The sequence below is a fragment of the Larus michahellis genome, chromosome W (assembly GCF_964199755.1).
Source record: "Larus michahellis chromosome W, bLarMic1.1, whole genome shotgun sequence".
Lineage (NCBI taxonomy): Eukaryota > Metazoa > Chordata > Aves > Charadriiformes > Laridae > Larus > Larus michahellis.
This window is the reverse complement of record NC_133929.1, coordinates 2,019,332-2,040,622: the sequence shown is the minus strand read 5'-3', so window position 1 is coordinate 2,040,622 and position 21,291 is coordinate 2,019,332. Positions and strand designations below refer to the sequence as shown.

The 21,291-nt window shown below is 51.1% G+C and overlaps 1 protein-coding gene across 1 annotated transcript in view; it reads right to left on the bottom strand.

The window, feature by feature from the left end:
* LOC141735532 (E3 ubiquitin-protein ligase RNF38-like) overlaps nt 1–21,291 on the bottom strand; it is a 284,357-nt gene that overhangs the window by 76,759 nt on the left and 186,307 nt on the right. The window lies entirely within an intron of this gene.

Here is a 21,291-nt window from a genome sequence, read left to right as displayed (position 1 = left end):
CATCTGGCCCCATAAACTTCTGTGTGTCTAAGTGGTGTAGCAGGTCACTAACCATTTCCCCTTGGATTATCATAGAATCATAGAATCGCCTAGGTTGGAAGGGACCTTTAAGATAATCTAGTCCAACCATCAACCTAACACTGACAAAAAACCATCACTAAACCATATCTCTAAGCACTATGTCTACCCGTCTTTTAAATACCTCCAGGGATGGTGCCTCAACCACTTCCCTGGGCAGCCTGTTCCAATGCTTAATCACCCTTTTGGTGAAGAAATTTTTCCTAATATCCATTCTAAACCTCCCCTGACGCAACTTGAGGCCATTTCCTCTTGTCCTATTGCTTGTTACTTGGGAGAAGAGACCGACCCCCACCTCTCTACACCCTCCTCTCAGGGAGTTGTAGAGAGCGAGAAGGTCTCCCGTCAGCCTCCTCTTCTCCAGGATAAATAACCCCAGCTCCCTCAGCCGCTCCTCATAAGACTTATTCTCCAGACCCCTCACCAGCTTCGTTGCCCTTCTCTGGACATGCTCCAGCACCTCAATGCCTTTTTCGTAGTGAGGGGACCAAAACTAAACACAGTACTCAAGGTGGGGCCTCACCAGTGCCAAGTACAGGGGGACAGTCACTTCCCTAGTCCTACTCACCACACTATTCCTGATACAAGCCAGGATGCTGTTGGCCTTCTTGGCCAACAATTATGGGGGCTTCATTCTGCTCCCTGTCTCTGTCTTCCAGCTCAGCGGGCTGGGTACCCTGAGAACAACTGGTCTTACTATTAAAGACTGAGTCAAAGAAGGCATTAAGTACCTCAGCCTTTTCCTCATCCTTGGTCACTATTTCCCACCGCATTCAATAAAGGATGTAGATTCTCCTTAGCCCTCTTTTTGTTGCTAATGTAGTTATAGAAACATTTTTTACTGTCTTTTATGGCAGTAGCCAGATTAAGTTCTAGTTGGGCTTTGGCCCTTCTAATTTTCTTCCTGCATAGCCTCACAACATCCTTGTAGTTCTCCTGAGTTTTCTGCCCCTTCTTCTAAAGGTCATAAACTCTCTTTTTTCCCCTGAGTTCCAGCCAAAGCTCTCTGTTCAGCTAGTGCAGTCTTCTTCCCCACCAGCTTATCTTTTGTCACATAGAGATGACCTGCTCCTGCACCTTCAAGATTTCCTTCTTGAAGAACGTCCAGCCTTCCTGGACTCCTTTATCGTTCAGGACTGCCTCCCAAGGGACTTTGTCAAGCAGGCTCCTAAACAGGCCAAAGCCTGCCTTCTGGAAGTCCAAGGTCACAGTTTGGCTGACCATCCTCCTTACTTCTCCAAGAATCAAAATCTCTATCATTTCATGATTGCTATGCCCAAGACAGCCTCCAACCGTCACGTTTCCCACAAGTCCTTCCCTGTTCACAAACAGGTCCAGCAGGGTGTCTTCCCTAGTTGGCTCACTCACCAGCTGTGTCAGGAAGTTATCCCCAACACACTCCAAGAACCTCCTAGACTGTTTCCTCTCCACATTATTGTATTTCCAGCAGACGTCTGGTAAGTTGAAGTCTGCCAGGAGAACAAGGGCTACCACTCATGAGACTTCTCCCAGCTATTTATAGATTATTTTTTCTGACTCTTCATCCTAGTTGGGCAGCCTATAACAGACTCCCACCATGATATCTGCCTTGTTGGCCTTCCCCCTGATTCTTACCCATAAACACTCAACCTTTTCATCATCATCATCAAGCTTTAGACAGTCAAAACACTAACATATAGGGCTAACCCACTGCCTCTCCTTCCTTGCCTATCCCTTCTGAAGAGTTTATAGCCATCCATTGCAGCACTCCAGTTGGGTGAGTCATCCCACCCTGTTTCCATGATTGCAACTATATCATAATTTTCCTGCTGCACAGTGGCATCCAGCTCCTCCTGTTTGTTGTCCATGCTGCGTGCATTGGTGTAGATGCACTTCAGTTGGGCTATTGATCCTGACACCTTTTTGGGGGAGAAGCCCTAATTCTTACATGACCATTCTCAGGCACTTCCATGGTTTCTAACACATCAATAATCCTTGTGTCTTTGCTGCCGTGTGGATCTCCATCCTCTACCTCCACTGCAACAGCAGACCGAAAGACCTCACTAGTACACCATCCCTCAAACATTGGCATGCCGCCCCCAGGCTTATCTCTAGCAAGCCTGTTTTCATCCCTTTCCCTTTCAAATCTAGTTTAAAGCTCTTTCAATGAGCCCTGATAACTCCTGCACAAAGATCCTTTACCCCCTTTGAGGCAGGTGTACCCCGTCAGTTGCCTGCGGGCCTGGTGTCATGTAGACCAACCCATGATCAAAAAACCCAAAATTCTGCCAGTGACACCAGTCACAGAGCCAGGTATTGATCTGCTGGGTCTTCCTGTTTCTTCCAACAACATTCCCTGCAACTGGAAGGATAGAGAAGAACACTACTTGTGCTCCTGATCCCTTAACCAGTCATCCCAAGGCCCTGAAGTCTCTCTTGATTGCCCTTGGACTTCTTATTGCAACTTCATCACCGCCTACCTGAAAAATCAATAATGAATAAGAATCCAAGGGCCATACCAGGGTAGGAAGCTTTCTCTTCACATCTTTAACCCCGGCCCCAGGGAGGCAGCAGACATCCCTAAGAAGTGGGTCCCATCTGCATATTGGGCTTTCTTTTCCATTCAGAAGGGAGTCTCCTATGACAATAACTCATCTTTTTTCCTTTATGGAAGGGGTTTTGATGCAGGGTGTAGGCCGGCTCAACCTTGGTGATGAACCAAGTTAGATGAACCATCGTCCTTGTCATTGTTTGGTTCCACTTGCAGAGCCTCATACCTATTATCCAAGGGCACCTGGGAAGGTGAGGTAGTCACAGAGGAGACATGCCTACTGCGCCAGGCAGGAACTTGTTGCCGTTGTCCTCTATCCCTTAAGTCACCGCATTCAGCCAGGTGGAGAGAGGATAGAGAATCCTCCATACCATGAGTCCTGTCTGCCTGACAGGCCTGTCTCAGGGATGGTAGGGTGCAATTCCAGTAATCTACCTCTCTCTCGGACTCCCTGATACTCCTCAACCTACTCACCTCCTCCTGGAGCTCTGTCACGAAGTGGTGAAGGTCCTCTATCTGGGTGCACCTCCCACAGGTGCCAACTCTCACTACTGGCCTGAGAGTAGGGCACCCCTGCAGCCTGACACCTGGGCGTCAGCATGTTGCCATCGGAGCTCTGTCTGGGAAGCTGCATCAGTCGTGGCAGGAGCAGACTTTAGAGAGGCCATGGCCTTCTGACGGGTAGATACCATTTCTCCCTGGTCAAGCTGGCAGAGTTACAGCACCCACCCTGTGCACCCTTCCACATGAACTGCTGTGCGAACTGCTGTGCCATGCCCTTGCTGACGCACCATGTCCTGTTTGCCTGCCCTGGTTGCTAGTGCTCCCTTGGGGCTTCTTTTATGCAGGGGAGTGGGGCGGGGCTTGGCCACTGTTGCTCCTGGCCCCGTGCAGGTCTTGTCAGCAGCTGTTGTGTCAGCCACAGGCTCCTGTTGGGTCTCTGCTCCCCCTGAGATTTCCCTGGTTCAGGAAACGCCCCTGTACACCACGCTAGAGCGCTCCGCTGCGGATCGTGCTGGCACTGGACCTGCTCACCTCGGCGACTGAGTGCTAGTTTCAGTTACACCATGTTTAAATCTTCTGCTGTTTCTCCTGGCCCTGCCCAGGTCTCATCAGCCATTGTCATGCGAGCTGTGGGCTCCTGGTGCGTGTCTTGGCTCCCCCTGAGGTTTCCCCAGTCCAGGAAACCCCCCTGCACACCACACTAGAATGATAAGCTCTGTCCCCTGTTAATGAATGTAACTTCATAGCAACAAACACACTTAGGCTGCAGTCTACTGATTTCAACAAGAAAAGGCTGTATCAAGAGGAAAATTTCCTTTAAAGAGCCTCTATTGTGGAATCCTACTCCTTTTCCTGTGTCAGGGAAGATTTAACTTATTTTCCTGGACTAACTGCAAATGTCATTTTCTCATACCATTTAAGGAGCTGGTTGAGGCTAGAATGAGTAATTTAGTGATGGGGATTTCATAGAATCATAGAACTGTTTAGGTTGGAAAAGACCTTTAAGATCCAACAAGACCTTTAAGTCCAAAAATTATGAGTTTTGCTGTTATGTAGGCAGTTCATTACATGCATTGTGAATTCTATTTTTAAAGATTATATTTAAACTAGGTAAAGCACTTCAAGCTAAGAAGACGTACTTCATATGCAATGAAGTAAAACACATTATTACCATAGCATATCTTAAACTAAATTAACTTCAGAAGCAGAAGAGTCAACATTCATAGAATAATAGAATGGTTTGGGTTGGAAGGGACCTTTAAGATCACCTAGTTCCAACCCACCTGCCATGGGCAGGTAAACCTCCCACTAGACCAGGATGCTCAAAGCCCCATCCAGCCTGGCCTTGAACACTTCCAGGGATGGGGCATCCACACCTTCTCCGGGCAACCTGTTCCAGTGCCTCACCACCCTGACACTGAAGAATTTCTTCCTGATATCCAATCTAAATCTACCCTCTTTCAGTTTAAAAACCATTACCCCTCGTCCTATCACTACACTCCCTGATGAACAATCCCTCCCCATCTTTCCTGTAGGCCCCCTTCAGGTACTGGAAGGCCGCTATAAGGTCTCCCCGGAGCCTTCTCTTCTCCAGGCTGAACAGCCCCAGCTCTCTCAGCCTGTCCTCATAGCATAGGTGCTCCAGCCCTCTGATCATCTTCGTGGCCCTCCTCTGGACCCGCTCCAACAGGTCCATGTCTTTCCTGTGCTCAGGGCTCCAGAGCTGGATGCAAAACTCCGGGTGGGGTCTCATGAGAGCAGAGTGGAGGGGCAGAATCACCTCCCTCGACCTGCTGGCCACGCTTCTTTTGATGCAGCCCAGGATGCGGTTGGCCTTCTGGGCTGTGAGTGCACGTCGACGGCTCATGTTGAACTTCTCATCCACCAACACCCCCAAGTCCTTCTCCTCAGGGCTGCTCTCAAGCCATTCTCCACCCAGCCTGTATTTGTGCCCGGGATTGCCCCGACTGAGGTGCAGGACCTTGCACTTGGCCTTGTTGAACTTCATGAGGTTTGCACAGGCCCACCTCTCAAGCCTGTCCAGGTCCCTCTGGATGGCATCCCTTCCCTCCAGCGTGTCGACCGCTCCAAACAGCTTGGTGTCGTTGGCAAACTTGCTGAGGGTGCACTCAATCCCGCTGTCCATGTTGCCAACAAAGATGTTAAATAATATCGGTCCCAGTACTGACCCCTGAGGAACTCCAGTCATCACTGCTTTCCACTTGGACATCGAGCCGCAGACGACAACACTTTGAGTGCGACCGTCCAGCCAGTTCCTTATCCACCGAGTGGTCCATCCATCAAATCCATGTCTCTCCAATTTAGAGACCAGGATGTCATGCAGGACAGTGTCAAATGCTTTGCTCAAGTCCAGGTAGATGATGTCAGTTGCTCTTCCCTTATCCACCAACACTGTAACCCCGTCTTAGAAGGCCACCACATTTGTCAGGCAAGATTTCCCCTTAGTGAAGCCACGTTGGCTGCCACCGATCACCTCCTTATTTTCCATGTGCCTTAGCAGAGTTTCCAGGGGGATCTGCTCCATGATCTTGCCGGGCACAGAGGTGAGACTGACTGGTCTGTAGTCTCCCGGGTCTTCCTTTTTTCCCTTTTTAAAAATGGGGGTTGCGTTTCCCCTTTTCCAGTCAGCAGGCACTTCACCGGACTGCCATGACTTCTCAAATATGATGGATAGTGGCTTAGTAACTTCATCCACCAGCTCCCTCAGGACCCACAGATGAATCTCATCAGGTCCCATGGACTTGTGCACCTTCAGACTCCTCAGCTGGTCTCAAAACCTGATCTTCTCCTACAGTGGGAGGTTCCTCATTCTCCCAGTCCCTGCCTTTGCCTTCTGTGACTTGGGCGGTGTGGCTAGAGCCCTTGCCGGTGAAGACCGAGGCAAATAAGTCATTCAGTACCTCAGCCTTCTCCAGATCCTGGGTGACCAGGTCTCCTGTTTCATTCCGGAGAGGGCCCACATCTTTCCTAGTCTTGCCTTTACCCCTGACGTACTTATAGAAGTTTTTCTTGTTATCCTTGATGTCCCTGGACAGAGGGCCCAAGTCTTCCCTAGTCTTCCTTTTGTCACTGACATACCTGTAGAAAGCATTCTTGTTGCCCTTGATGTCCCTGGCCAGATTTAACTCTATCTGGGCTTTAGCCTTCCTAACCTGATCCCTGTCTCCTCGGACAATTTCTCTGTATTCCTCCCAGGCTACCTGTCCTTGCTTCCACCCTCTGTAGGCTTCCTTTTTCTGTTTGAGTTTGTCCAGGAGCTCCTTGTTCAGCCATGCAGGCCTCCTGGAGTTTTTGCCCGACTTCCTCTTTGTCAGGATGCATCGCTCCTGAGCTTGGAGGAGGTGATCCTTGAATATTAGCCAGCTTTCTTGGGCCCCTCTTCCTTCCAGGGCTTTATCCCACGGTACTCTGCCAAGCAGATCCCTGAAGAGGCCAAAGCCTGCTCTCCTGAAGTCCAGGACAGTGAGCTTGCTGTGCACCCTCCTCGCCACCCTAAGGATCTCAAACTCCACCATCACATGGTCACTGCAGCCAAGGCTGCCCTAGAGGGTGACATTCCCCACGAGCCCCTCCTTGTTGGTGAGAACAAGGTCCAGCATGGCACCTCTCCTCGTTGGCTCCTCTATCGCTTGGAGAAGGAAGTTATCGTCGAGGCATTTCAGGAACCTCCAAGAGGGCCAATGCCATCCTGGCTTGTATTAGAAATAGTGTGACCAGCAGAAGGAGGGAGGTGATTGTCCCCCTGTACTCAGCACTGGTGAGGCCACACCTTGAGTACTGTGTCCAGTTCTGGGCACCTCAATACGAGAGAGAGATCGAGGCGCTGGAGCGAGCGCAGAGGAGGGCAACGAAGCTGGTGAAGGGCCTGCAGAATAAATCTTACGAGGAGCGATTGAAGGAGCTGGGACTGTTTAGTTTGAGGAAGAGGACGCTGAGGGGAGACCTCATCGCTCTCTACAACTACTTGAAAGGCCACTGTAGAGAGGCTGGTGCTGGTCTCCTCTCACAGGTAATTAGCGATAGAACAAGAGGGAATGGCTTCAAGCTGCAGCAGGGGAGGTTTAGACTGGACATTAGGAAAAAATTCTTCCCAGAAAGAGTGGTCAGACACTGGAATAGGCTGCCCAGGGAGGTGGCGGAGTCACCATCCCTGGATGTGTTTAAGAGTCGTTTAGATGTGGTGTTAGGGGATATGGTGTAGGGGAGACCTTTGTAGAGTGGGGTTGATGGTTGGACTCGATGATCCCAAGGGTCTTTTCCAACCTAAATGATTCTATGATTTATTATGCCCTGCTGTTTTGTCCCTCCAACAGATATCGGGGTGGTTGAAGTCCCCCATGAGGACCAGGGCTTGTGAACGTGATGCTGCTCCTATCTGTCTATAGAGGGCCTCATTCGCTCGGTCTTCCTAGTCAGGTGGCCTCTAGCAGACCCCCACTGTAATGCTGCAGTGTCACCTGTCCCTGCCCTCCCTTTAACCTGTGAGCTCTCCATTGGCTCCTCATCCATCCCCAGGCGGAGCTCCATGCACTCCAGCTGGTCCTTGACATAGAGGGCAACACCCCCTCCTCCTCATCTCCCCTGCCTGTCCTTCCTGAAGAGTCTGTATCCTTCCATTCCAGTACTCCAGTCATAGGAGCCATCCCACCATGTCTCCGCGATGCCAATAAGATCATAGCCTTGCAAGGCGTGTGCATGTCTTTAACTCCTCTTGTTTGTTCCCCATGCTATGTGCGTTTTCATAGAGGCATTTAAATTGCGCCCCCCCCATGAATCCTTATGGTAGTGAAGTAGAACTATTTTCACAGAATCACAGAATGGTAGGGGTTGGAAGAGACCTTCGGAGACCATCTAGTTCAAACCCCCTGCCAAAGCAGGTTCACCTAGAGCAGGTTGGGCAGGAATGCATCCAGGCAGGTTTTTAATATCTCCATAGAAGGAGACTCCACCACCTCTCTGGGCAGCCTGTGCCAGTGCTCTGCCACCCTCAAAGTAAAGAAGTTTTTCCTCCTGTTGAGATGGAATTTCCTCTGTTCTAGCTTGTGCCCGTTGCCCCTTGTCCTGTCGCTGGGCACCAATGAGAACAGTTTGACCCCATCCTCTTGACACCCACCCTTTAGATATTTATAAGCATTGATGAGGTCCCCTCTCAGTCTTCTCTTCTCCAGGCTAAACAGACCCAGGGCTCTCAGCCTTTCCTCATAAGAGAGGTGCTCCAGTCCCTTGACCATCTTTGTAGCCCTCCACTGGACTCTCTCCAGTAGTTCCCTGTCCTTCTTGAACTGGGGGGCCCAGAACTGGACACAGTACTCCAGGTGCGGCCTCACCAGAGCAGAGTAGAGGGGGAGGATGACCTCCCTCGACCTACTGGCCAAGCTCTTTTTAATGCACCCCAGGATGCCATTGGCCTTCTTGGCCACAAAGGCACATTGCTGCCTCATGGTCATCCTGTTGTCCACCAGGACTCCCAGGTCTCTCCCTGCAGAGCTGCTTTCCAGCAGGTCCGCCCCCAACCTGTACCGGTGCATGGGGTTATTCCTCCCCAGGTGCAGGGCCCTACACTTGCCCTTGTTGAATTTCATAAGGTTCCTCTCCACCCAGCTCTCCAGCCTGTCCAGGTCTCGCTGAATGGCACCACAGCCTTCTGGTGTGTCAGCCACCCCTCCCAGCTTTGTGTCATCAGCAAACTTGCTGAGGGTGCCCTCTGTCCCCTCATCCAGGTCGTTGATGAATATATTGAACAAGACTGGACCCAGTACTGACCCCTGGGGAACACCGCTAGTTACAGGCCTCCAACTAGACTCTGCGCCGCTGATCACAACCCTCTGAGCTCTGCCATTCAGCCAGTTCTCAAACCATCTCACTGTCCACTCATCTAACCCACGCTTCCTAAGCTTACCTATGAGGATGTTATGGGAGACAGTGTCAAAAGCCTTGCTGAAGTCAAGGTAGACAACGTCCCCTGCTCTCCCCTCATCCACCCGGCCAGTCATTCCATTGTAGAAGGCTATCAGATTGGTCAAGCATGATTTCCCCTTGGTGAATCCATGCTGACCACTCCCAATGACCTTCTCTTCCTCCACATGCTTAGAGATGACATCCAGGATGAGCTGTTCCATCACCTTCCCAGGGATGGAGGTGAGGCTGACCAGCCTGTAGTTTCCTGGGTCCTCCTTCTTGCCCTTTTTGAAGACTGGAGTGACACTGGCTTTCCTCCAGTCCTCAGGCACCTCGCCTGTTCTCCAGGACCTTTCAAAGATGATGAAGAGCGGCCCAGCAATAACATCTGCCAGCTCCCTCAGCACTCGTGGGTGCATCCCATCAGGGCCCATGGATTTGTGGGTGTCGAGATTGCCTAAATGATCTCGAATCTGATCCTCCTTGATCGAGGGAGAGTCTTCCTTACTCCAGGCTCTCTCTCCTACCTCCAGGGTCTGGGGTTCCTGAGGGTCGACCTTAGCAGTAAAGAATGAAGCAAAGAAGACATTCAGTAACTCCGCCTTCTCTGCGCCCTCCATCACCAGGGCACCTACCTCATTCAGCAGCGGGCCCACAGTTTCCCTAGTCTTCCTTTTACTGATGATTTACTTGAAGAAGCCCTTCTTATTGTCGTTGACATCCCTTGCTAGGTTTAATTCCAAGTAGTCCTTAGCCTTCCTCGCTGCATCCTCTGACAACGTTCCTATACTTCTCCCAAGTGGCCAGTCCCTTTTTCCACATTCTGTAAACTTCTTTCTTCCATCTGAGTTTTTCCAGAAGCTCATCCATGCAGGTTTCCTGCCTCCTTTGCCTGATTTCTTGCTCCTAGGGATGCACTGATCTTGAGCCTGGAGGAAGTGGTGCTTAAATATTAACCAGCTCCCTTGCACCTCCCCTTCCTTCTAGAGCCTTAGCCCATGGGATTCCTCCAAGTAGGTCTTTGAAGAGGCCAAAGCCAGCTCTCCTGAAGTCCAGGGTTGTAATGCTACTTTTTGCCCTGCTTCTTCCACGCAGGATCCTGAACTCTACCATCTCGTGGTCACTGCAGCCAAGGCTACCCCCGACTCTCGCACCCCCAACTAGTCCTTCTTTGTTTGTCAGCACAAGGTCCAGCCGTGCACCTCTCCTCGTTGGTTCCTCCACCACCTATGTCAAGAAGTTATCGTCAATGCTCTGCAGAAACCTCCGGGACTGTGCGTGCCTGGCTGTGTTGCCTTTCCAGCAGTGTCTCCCATAGTAGCCTGCCCCTTAATTCTTACCCATAAGCTCTCAACACATTCTTCATCCACCCCTAGGCAGAGCTCGCTGCATTCATAGAATCATAGAATCATTTAGGTTGGAAAAGACCCTTGGGATCATCGAGTCCAACCATCAACCCCACTCTACAAAGGTCTCCCCTACACCATATCCCCTAACACCACATCTAAACGACTCTTAAACACATCCAGGGATGGTGACTCCGCCACCTCCCTGGGCAGCCTATTCCAGTGTCTGACCACTCTTTCTGGGAAGAATTTTATCCTGATGTCCAGTCTAAACCTCCCCTGCTGCAGCTTGAAGCCATTCCCTCTTGTTCTATCGCTAATTACCTGTGAGAAGAGACCAGCACCAACCTCTCTACAATGTCCTTTCAAGTAGTTGTAGAGAGCGATGAGGTCTCCCCTCAGCGTCCTCTTCCTCAAACTAAACAGTCCCAGCTCCTTCAATCGCTCCTCGTAAGATTTATTCTGCAGGCCCTTCACCAGCTTCGTTGCCCTCCTCTGCGCTCGCTCCAGCGCCTCGATCTCTCTCTCGTATTGAGGTGCCCAGAACTGGACACAGTACTCAAGGTGTGGCCTCACCAGTGCTGAGTACAGGGGGACAATCACCTCCCTCCTTCTGCTGGTCACACTATTTCTAATACAAGCCAGGAGGCCATTGGCCCTCTTGGCCACCTGGGCACACTGCTGGCTCACGTTCAGCCGCTTGTCAATTAGAACCCCCAGGTCCTTTTCTGCCGGGCAGCTCTCCAGCCACACTTCCCCAAGCCTGTAGCGATGCATGGGGTTGTTGTGGCCCAAGTGCAGGACCCGGCACTTGGCCTTGTTGAAGCTCATACCGTCAGCGTTGGCCCATCGATCCAATCTATCCAAGTCTCTCTGTAGAGCCTCCCTACCCTCATGCAGATCAACACTCCCGCTTAGCTTCGTGTCATCTGCGAACTTGCTGATGATACACTCTATGTCCTTCTCAAGGTCATCAATAAAGATGTTAAACAGAAATGGTCCCAACACTGAGCCCTGAGGGACACCACTCGTGACCGGCCGCCAGCTGGACTTAACTCCATTGACCACCACTCTTTGGGACCGCCCATCCAGCCAGTGCTTGATCCAGCAGATCGTATGCTCATCCAGGCCATGAGCCGCCGGTTTTTCCATGAGAATTCTATGGGGGACAGTGTCAAATGCTTTTCGAAAGTCTAGGTAGACAATATCCACAGCCTTTCCCTCGGCCAATAATCGGGTCATCTTGTCGTAGAAGGAGATCGGGTTGGTCAGGCAGGACCTGCCTTTCATAAACCCATGCTGACTAGGCCCGATCCCCTGCTTGTCCGTTATATGACTTGTAATGGCACTCAAGATGATCTGCTCCATGACCTTCCCTGCTCCCGAGGTCAGACTGACAGGCCTATAGTTTCCCGGATCCTCCTTTCTGCCTTTCTTGTAGATGGGTGCTACGTTTGCTACCCTCCAGGCCATTGGGACCTCCCCAGTTAGCCATGACTTCAGGTAGATCGTGGAAAGCGACTTGGCGAGCACGTCTGCCAACTCTTTCAGCACTCTTGGATGTAACCCATCCGGTCCCATAGACTTGTGGGCATCCAAGCGGTGTAGCAGGTCACTGATCACTTCCTCTTTAATTGTGATGACCTCGTTCAGCTTCCCCTCCCTGTCTCCCAGCTCATGAGGCTGGGTGCCCAGCGAACAGCTCGTTCCACTGCTAAAGACTGAGGCAAAGTAGGCGTTGAGCACCTCAGCCTTTTCCTCATCCTTTGTGACTATGTTTCCCTCTGCATCCAATAAGGGAGGGAGATTTTCCCTAACCCTCCTTTTGTTGTTAATGAATTTATAGAAACATTTTTTGTTATCCTTAACGGCTGTGGCTAGGTTGAGCTCTAGCTGCGCTTTGGCTCTCCTAATTTTCTCCCTGCATAGCTGCACTACATCTTTATAGTCTTCATGAGAGACCTGCCCCCTCTTCCAAAGGTCATAGACTCTCCTTTTGTTCTTGAGGTCCAGCCAAAGGTCCCTATTTAGCCAGGCCGGTCTCCTTCCCCGCCTACTTGTTTTTCGGCACACGGGGACAGCCTCCTCCTGTGCCTTTAAGACTTCTCTCTTGAAGTATGTCCAGCCTTCCTGGGCTCCTATATCCTTCGGGGCAGCCTCCCAAGGGATTTTGTCCAGCAGTCTTCTGAACAGGTCAAAGTTTGCCCTCCGGAAGTCTAAGGTGGCAGTTTTACTAACCCCCTCACATAGAGAGCAACTCCACCACCACACCCCCGCTGGCCTGTCTTTCCTGAAAAGGACATAGCCATCCATGACAGCATTCCAGTCATGTGAGCTATCCCACCATGTCTCTGTAATTGCAATGAGAGCACGGCCCTGTGACTGCCCACAGATCTCTAGTTCTTCCTGTTTGTTCCCCATGCTGCATGCATTGGTGTACAGGCATTTCAGAGAGGCAGTCGAGCATGCAGGTTTCCCTGGAGGGGTGCAAGAGGATCCACCACAGCCATTCACACCCTTGAGGTGGTTGGCCTTCTGGATCTCATCTTGGGAGTCAGCTAAGGAACATTTGTCACTGCTCTGGTTGGCCTGGCTTATTCCCCAGTTGGCCAAGTTGGCGTGAGCGTTGCCACCCTGGACCCCACCCCCCGTGTCCTTCAGTTTAAAGCCCGCTTCACCAAGTTGGCCAGCCTGCTGCCAAAGATTCCCTTGCCCCTTCTAGACAGGTGGATCCCATCCCTCTCTAACAGGCCATATTCATCAAAGAATGTCCCATTGTCCTAAAAGCCAAAACCCTCACGACGGCACCAGCCACGTAGCCAGGAGTCGATATGCATTATCCGTCCATTTCTGGCTGTTCCCTTTCCTCTGACTGGTAAAATGGAGGGAAAGATAACTCGGGCACCAATTTTTTTCACTTGCACCCCCAGAGCTTTAAAGTCTTCCTTAGTTCTGCCCAGGTTCCGGCTTGCAGTGTCATTCATGCCCGCATGAAAGAGTAACAATGGGTAGTAGTCCATGTTCTTGACAAGTTGTGGCACCCTCTCGGCAACATCTCAAACCTTAGCTCCCGGGAGGCAGCATACCTCACGTGACTCCCTGTCAGGACGGCAGATGGGCGCCTCAGTTCCCTTTAACAGGGAGCCGCCCACTACTAGCACAATGAAGCTGACTTACCAGCTGGAATTCCTTTGTGCTACACTCCAGGTGCTCTCCTACTCACCTGCAACCCTTCTCCAGGCTCTGGGCATCTATTACTGGCACTGGCATCAAACTGGTAGGAGTGGGATGGACTGAGGTCCCCCTCCCCCGGCAACTTTAGTTTAAAGCCCTCTTCACGTGCTTGGCAAGCCTCTGACCAAAGACGCTCTTCCCCTTCTCTGACAGATAGCCCCCAGTAGACCTGGTTTCTCAAAGCGAGTCTCTTGGTCTAAGTAGCCGAATGCCTTGCTGTGGCACCAGTCCTGTAACCGTTTGTTGACTTGACAGATTCGACTGATCCTTTCAAACCCCTTTCCTTTGACTGGGAGGACTGATGAAAAAACTACCTGCGCTCCAGAGTCCTTTACCGCCGCTCCCAGGGCTCTGTAGTCCTTGATACTCCTCAGACTGCTCCTGGAGGTATCACTGGTGCCCACGTGAAACAACAGCAGCGGATAATAACCAGTGGACTGTACGAGCCTTGGTAGTCTCTAAGTGACATTCCTGATACGAGCCCCCGGTAAGCAGCACACCTCCCTAGAGAGTGCGTCAGGTCAGCAAATGGGTGCCTCCGTACCTCTTAGAAGAGAGTCACCTACTACTATCACCCATCGCTTTTTCTTAGTTGCACTGGTTGTTATACAGGGAGCACATCAAGCTGCCTTACTCAGCTCCAACGTCTCTCCTGATGTGCCTGGTCTTTCCTCTTCAGTCTGCAGAGCAGTGAAGCGATTCTGCAAGGGCACCTCAGGCTTCGGGGGAAGTCTCTTCCTCCTCCTGGCCTTTGCCATTGCAAGCATCCATTCTTCTGCATTACTGGCCCCCCTCCCTTCTGTGCGTACCAGTGTGGGAGTTTTTGGTTGTTTGGCTGTGGGCTCTGGGTCCACTGCAGGCTGTGCTTGGAACCAGCTATCTAACTCCTTCTCTGCCTCCCTGATGCTATGCAGCCTCCTCACCACCTCCTCCAGCTCAGCCACCTGCTGCAGGAGGTCCTCCACCTGGGCACACCTTGTGCAAGCAGGTGTGCCAGCTACCCTTGCCCCGGGAGAAAGGTAGAGGCACCTCCTGCAGCCTGAGGTCTGCACTGCAGCCTCTCCCTTCAGCAGCTCCGTCTGGGTGGAAGCATCAGCCACTGCTGGAGTAGATGATGCAGACCCCCCAGCCGGAGCTGCAGCCTTTGCTCCCAGATGAGTGCTCACCATTCTGCCTTGAGGGTCAGGTAGGATGAGTACCCTTGACCTGTGCAGATAGTCACAGGATGCGCCCAGTTGCTGGGTTATGTGTACTCCAAGTCTCCCACTCAGCCGGTAGAATGCCCATCCTTCGAAGAGGCGCCCTCCCTGTGCGCCCTTCCGCACAAACTGCCACACCACGCTCTGTTTGGCCGCTCTGGTCGCTAGCGCTCCCAAGGCTGCTTTTAACAGGCGGGGGGAGGGGGGCGCGGTTGCTCTGGCAATGCCCAAGCCTCATCAGCATCTCTCGCGAGAGCTGCCACCTCCTGGCGGGGCTCTCTGCTACCCAGGCATTTCCTTACCTCAGGAAAAGCCCCCGTGCGCCAAGATCTGCCGCTCTGCTGTGGGTCGGGCCGGCTCTGGAGCAGCTCCCCTCGGCGACCCATACATCAGAGGAATGCCTTAAAAATCAGGGAAGAAGACCAACGTGGCTGAACAGAAAGCTTTGGCTGGAATTCGGTGAAAAAAAGGAGAGTTTATGACCTTTGGAAGAAGGGGTAGGCCACTCAGCAGGACTACAAAGATGTTGTGAGGTTATGCAGGAAGAAAATTAGAAGGGCCAAAGCCCAACTAGAACTTAATCTGGCTACTGCCATAAAAGACAATAAAATTTTTTCCATGAATACATTAGCGGCTAAAGTCACCCACTACTAGCACTCATCGCTGTTTTTTACCATATCTACTGTGCTGCTGGTGCAGGTCCTCCTGGCAGACCTTGCTCCTGGTTGTCTATAGCTGCTAAAGCTTCATACTTGTTTTATGTTTTGATGCCAGAGGGCGTGGGCTGAAGCGTATTCCTGCTTTTGTGGGTCACCAGGGTTCAAGGTGCCTCATTCTCAGTAGTATCCACTACAGGAACATGGTTATGAAACCACCTATCTATCTCTGTCTCAGGTCCTCTGATAATACGCAACCTTTTAACCGTTTCTTTTAATTCAGCGACCTGACATAACAGATCATCGACCTGTGCACACCGTGTGCAAGTAGTTACCTTTCTGCCAGGAGAAGGGTCTGGGCATTCAGTGCAACCTATCACCTTTACTGAATTCTCCCTCCTTACCAATTCCGTCTGGGTGGATGCATCCCACATCCGAGAGGCTCTCTCTGTAGGAACACTGGTTTTAGCTCTGAGGCAAGTGCCCACCATTTTGGCAGAGAACTTGAGCACTTCCCTGGGCTGTGGACCAACAAGCAGGGTGCAGGGCCTTCCTGCCTGCGCTTCCGTGCAAACTGTCGCTAGCGCTCCATAGGGCCACTTAAATCTCCCGCGGTTGCTTCTGGCAACGCCCCCTCCACCACATCAGCCTCGCTTGCGAGTGCTGCTGGCTCCTGGCGGGGCTCTCTGCTCTTCCTCGGGTTTCCCTGGCTCCGGGAACCCCCTGTCCGCCTCAATCTAGCACCCAGCCATGGAATTTACTATTTCCGCCGCTGTATTCCTCGCTGATATACACTGCTGTTACTCCCACCCTGCCAGCCGTACCGGCACAAGCCACTCCAGCCTCAACAATGACCACTGCCGCTCACTACTCCAGCTGCTCCGACAACGGGTACCACTGCTACTCAAACTCCATCAGTACCAGCACAAGTTGCTCTGGTGACCAGGAAGCAGAAAAGGAGGTCAGCTCGTTCCCCTGCCCCTTATGACAAAGACCAGATAAAGACAGATACCATGGGGGAGAATTCTTCTGATGAAGATCTGGGAAAGGGTCCTTCTCAAGCAGATCAGTGAGAGAGTCCTTCTCGGGCAGCATCAGCGCAGGAGGAGGAATTAGATGCAGAGGTAATCGTTAAATCCTTCTCTATGAAGGACTTGTGAAATATGAGAAGGTGAGACGCTTATCTCCTGATTGCTCCGGTACTGGGATAATGGGGCTGATACCATAGACTTAGAAGGTAGAGAAGCTAGGCAGATGGGAAATCTGGCCAGAGAAGGAGGTATCGATAAAGTGATTGGGAGAAAGTCAAACACTCTGAATCTCTGGAGGTATCTGGTGTCAGCCGTAAAGTGCAGGTACCCCTTTAAGAATGATATAAAATGCCGCCCGAGCAAATGGACCACCATGGAGAAAGGCATCAAGTACCTGAGGGAATTGGCTGTGCAAGAGGTGATTTATGGTGCCTGGCGAGTGAATGTAGACCCTGATGAAATGCCATGCAAACGACCTATGTTGCAGAAGTTTGTGCAGAGTGCACCACCAATGTATTCCCACACATTGTCGACAATGGTCTGGGGAGGATCTGATGCCAACACACCAACTACAAATGAAGTGGCTAACAGAGTATGACAGTATGAAGACAGTCTTCCTCGTCCCTTCACTGTGGCAGCCATGGAAAAAATGACTGAGAAAATCGAGAAAATGACTGAGAAAATGACCAAGAAAACGGCTGAGAAAATGGCTAAGAAAAATGAGAAACTCCTTGATAAACTGTCCAAGATGAAGGAAAGATCCCACTCTTCCCCCGCATGGACCCCCGTTGCAGCCGTTAGGAGAAGCGCCCTCCTTTGAGACCGGCTCAAGAGAAACAGAACATGCTACAAGATATCATATCCTGTGGTGTTGCCTCTGCGATTACGGAGAGGACATGAGGAAGTGGGATTGACAACCTACCTCAGCCCTACAGGCACGAGTAAGCGAGTTGCAAGGTAAAACAGATAGGAGAAAGAATTCTTCCAGGAGGATGGCTGCTCTGGTCTACGGTGAGTGATTCTCTGGTCCGGGTAGGAACTCATCTGCTAATCATGGGTACTGTGCTCAATATTAGAGGAGCCTCTAATATCCAGGCAGGAGGAGGAGAGGGACAACCGAGTTTATTGGACTGTGTGGATTCGTTGGCCTGGCACATTAGAGCCACAAAAGTATGAAGCCCTGGTGGACACTAGTGTACAGCGCACCCTAATGCCATCAAATTATAAAGGGACAGAATCTCTCACTATTTCTGGAGTGACGGGGGGGTCTCAAGAACTGAACTCAAGTACTGGAGGCCAAAGTGAGCCTAACTGGGAATAAATGGGAGAAGCATCCAATTGTGACTGGCTCCATGCATCCTTGGCATAGATTACCTCAGGAGAGGGTATTTTAAGGACCCAAAAGGGTACCGCTGGGCCTTTGGCATAGCTGCCTTGGAGACGGAGGAAGTTAAACAGTTGTCTACCTTGCCTGGTCTCTCGGAGGACTCTGCTGTTGTGGGGTTGTTGAGGGCTGAAGAACAGCAGGTGCCGATTGCTACCACAGCGGTGCATCGGCGGCAATATCGCACTAACCGAGACTCTCCGATTCCCATCCATGAGCTGATTCGTCACCTAGAGGTTCAAGGAGTGATCAGCAAGACTCGCTCACCCTTTAACAGTCCCATATGGCCGGTGCGAAAATCTAATGGAGAGTGGAGGCTAACTGTAGACTACCGTGGCCTGAATGAAGTCACACCACCGCTGAGCACTGCCGTGCCGGACATGCTAGAACTGCAGTACGAAGTGGAGTCCAAGGCAGCCAAGTGGTATGCCACAGCTGATATAGCTAACGCATTCTTCTCAGTCCCTTTGGCAGCAGAGTGCAGGCCACAGTTTGCTTTCACCTGGAGAGGCATCCAGTACACCTGGCATCGACTGCCCCAGGGGTGGAAACACAGCCCCACCGTTTGCCACGGACTGATCCAGACTGCACTGGAACAGGGTGAAGCTCCAGAACATCTGCAATACGTCGATGACATCATCATATGGGGAAACACAGCAGAAGAAGTTTTCAAGAAAGGTAAGAAAATAATCAAGATTCTTTTGAAAGCAGGTTTTGCCATAAAAAGAGGTAAGGTCAAGGGACCTGCATGAGACATCCAGTTCTTGGGAATTAAGTGCCAAGATGGGCGTCGTCAGATCCCAATGGATGTGATTAATAAAATAACATCTATGTCCCCATCTACTAACAAAAAGGAAACACAAGCCTTCTTAGGCGTTGTGGGTTTCTGGAGAATGCACGTTCCAGGTTATAGTCAGATTGTGAAACCTCTCTATGAAGTGACTCGAAAGAAGAATGATTTTAAATGGGGCCCTGAGCAACAACAAAGTTTTGAACAGATTAAACAAGAGATTGTGCGTGCAGTAGCCCTTGGACCAGTCCGAACAGGATGGGACGTTAAAAATGTGCTCTACGCGGCAGTCGGAGACAGTGGCCCTACCTGGAGCCTCTGGCAGAAAGCACCAGGGGAGACTCGAGGTTGACCCCTGGGATTCTGGAGTCGGGGATACAGAGGATCTGAAGCCAACTATACCCCAACTGAGAAAGAAATCTTGGCAGCATATGAAGGAGTTAGAGCTGCTTTGAAAGTAATTGGTACTGAAGTGCAGCTCCTCCTGGTGCACCGATTACCAGTACTGGGCCGGATGTTCAAGGGTGAAGTTCCTTCTACTCATCATGCCACCGATGCTACCTGGAGTAAGTGGGTTGCATTAATCACGCAGCGAGCTTGAATAGGAAACCCAAATCGTCCAGGAATTCTGGAAGTGATCACAAAGTGGCCAGAAGGCAAAGACTTCACAATGCCACCAGAAGAGGTGGTGACATGTGCTGAAGAAGCCCCACCATATAATGAACTCAGATAATGAGAAACAGTATGCTCTGTTCACTGATGGGTCTTGTCGTATTGCAGGAAAACATTGGAGGTGGAAAGCTGCTGTATGGAGTCCTACATGACGAGCTGCAGAAGCCACTGAAGGACAAGGTGAACAGAGTCAATTTGCAGAGGTAAAAGCCATCCAGCTGGCCTTAGGCATTGCTGAACGAGAAAAGTGGCCAGTACACTTTACTGACTCATGGATGGTGGCTAATGCTCTGTGGGGGCAGTTATAGCAGTGGAAGCAGAGCAACTGGCAGCACAGAGGTAAACCCATCTGGGCTGCTGAATTGTGGCAAGATATTGCTGACCGGCTAGGGAAACTAGTCGTGAAGGTACCTCATGTAGATGCCCACGTACCCATGAGTCATGCCACTGAGGAACATCGAAACAATCATCATGTGGATCAGGCTGCTAAGACTTTGCAGGCAGATTTGGACTGGGAACATAAAGGTGAACTATTTTTAGCTCAGTGGGCCCATGACACCTCAGGTCATCAAAGAAGGGATGCAACATATAAATGCGCCCGTGACCGAGGGGTGGATTTAACCATGGACGCTATTGCGCAGGTTATCCACACTTGTGAAACATGCGCTGAAATTGAGCAAGCTAAATGGTTAAAACCTTTGTGGTATGGGGGACGATGGCTGAAATATAAATCTGGGGAGGCCTGGCAAATTGACTACATCACACTCCCTCAAACCCGCCAGGGGAAGCGCTACATGCTTACAATGGTGGAAGCAACTACCGTCTGGTTGGAAATCTATGCCGTGCCCCATGCCACTGCCCGGAATACCATCCTGGGCCTTGAAAGGCAAGTCTTGTGGCGACAATAAAATTTTTTTCCATGAATACATTAGCAGCTAAAGGAGGGCTAAGGAGAACCTCCATCCTCTATAGGATGCAGTTGGAAACATAGCGACAAAGGATGAGGAAAAGGCTGAGGTACTTAATGCCTTCTTTGCCTCAGTCTTTAGGAGTAGGACCAGTTGTTCCCTGAGTACCCAGCCCACTGAGCTAGCAGATAGGGGCAGGGAGCAGAATGAAGCCCCCATAATCCAAAGGGAGATGGTGAGGGACCTTCTACAACACCTGGACATGCACAAGTCTATGGGGCCAGATGGGATCCACCCGAGGGTACTGAGGGAGCTGGCGGAAGTGCTCACTGAGCCACTTTTCATCATTTACCAGCAGTCCTGGCTAAGCGGGGAGGTCCCAGTTGACTGGCATCTAGCAAATGGGATGCCCATCTACAAGAAGGGCCAGAAGGAGGATCCGGGGAACTACAGGCCTGTCAGTCTGACCTCGGTGCCTGGGAAGGTCATGGAACAGATCATTCTGAGTGCCATTATGTGGCACATGCAAGACAACCAGGTGATCAGGCCCAGTCAGCATGGGTTCATGAAAGGCAGGTCCTGCTTGACTAACCTGACCTCCTTCTATGACAAAGTGACCTGCTTAGTGGATGAGGGAAAGGCTGTGGATGTTGTTTACCAGGACTTTAGTAAAGCATTTGACACCATTCCCCACAGCATTCTCCTGGAGAAACTGACTGCCCATGGCTTGGACGGGTGTACTCTTCGCTGGGTAAGAATCTGGCTGGGCCCAAAGAGTTGTGGTGAATGGAGTTAAATCCCGTCACAAGTGGTGTTCCCTAGGGATCGGTATTGGGGCCGGTTCTCTTTAATATCTTTATCAATGATCTGGACGAGGGGATCGAGTGCACCCTCAGTAAGTTTTGCAGACGACACCAAGTTAGGTGGGACTGTTGACCTGCTTGAGGGTAGAAAGGCTCTGCAGAGGGATCTGGACAGGCTGGATTGATGGGCTGAGGCCAATGGCTTGAGGTTCAACAAGGCCAAGTGCCGGGTCCTGC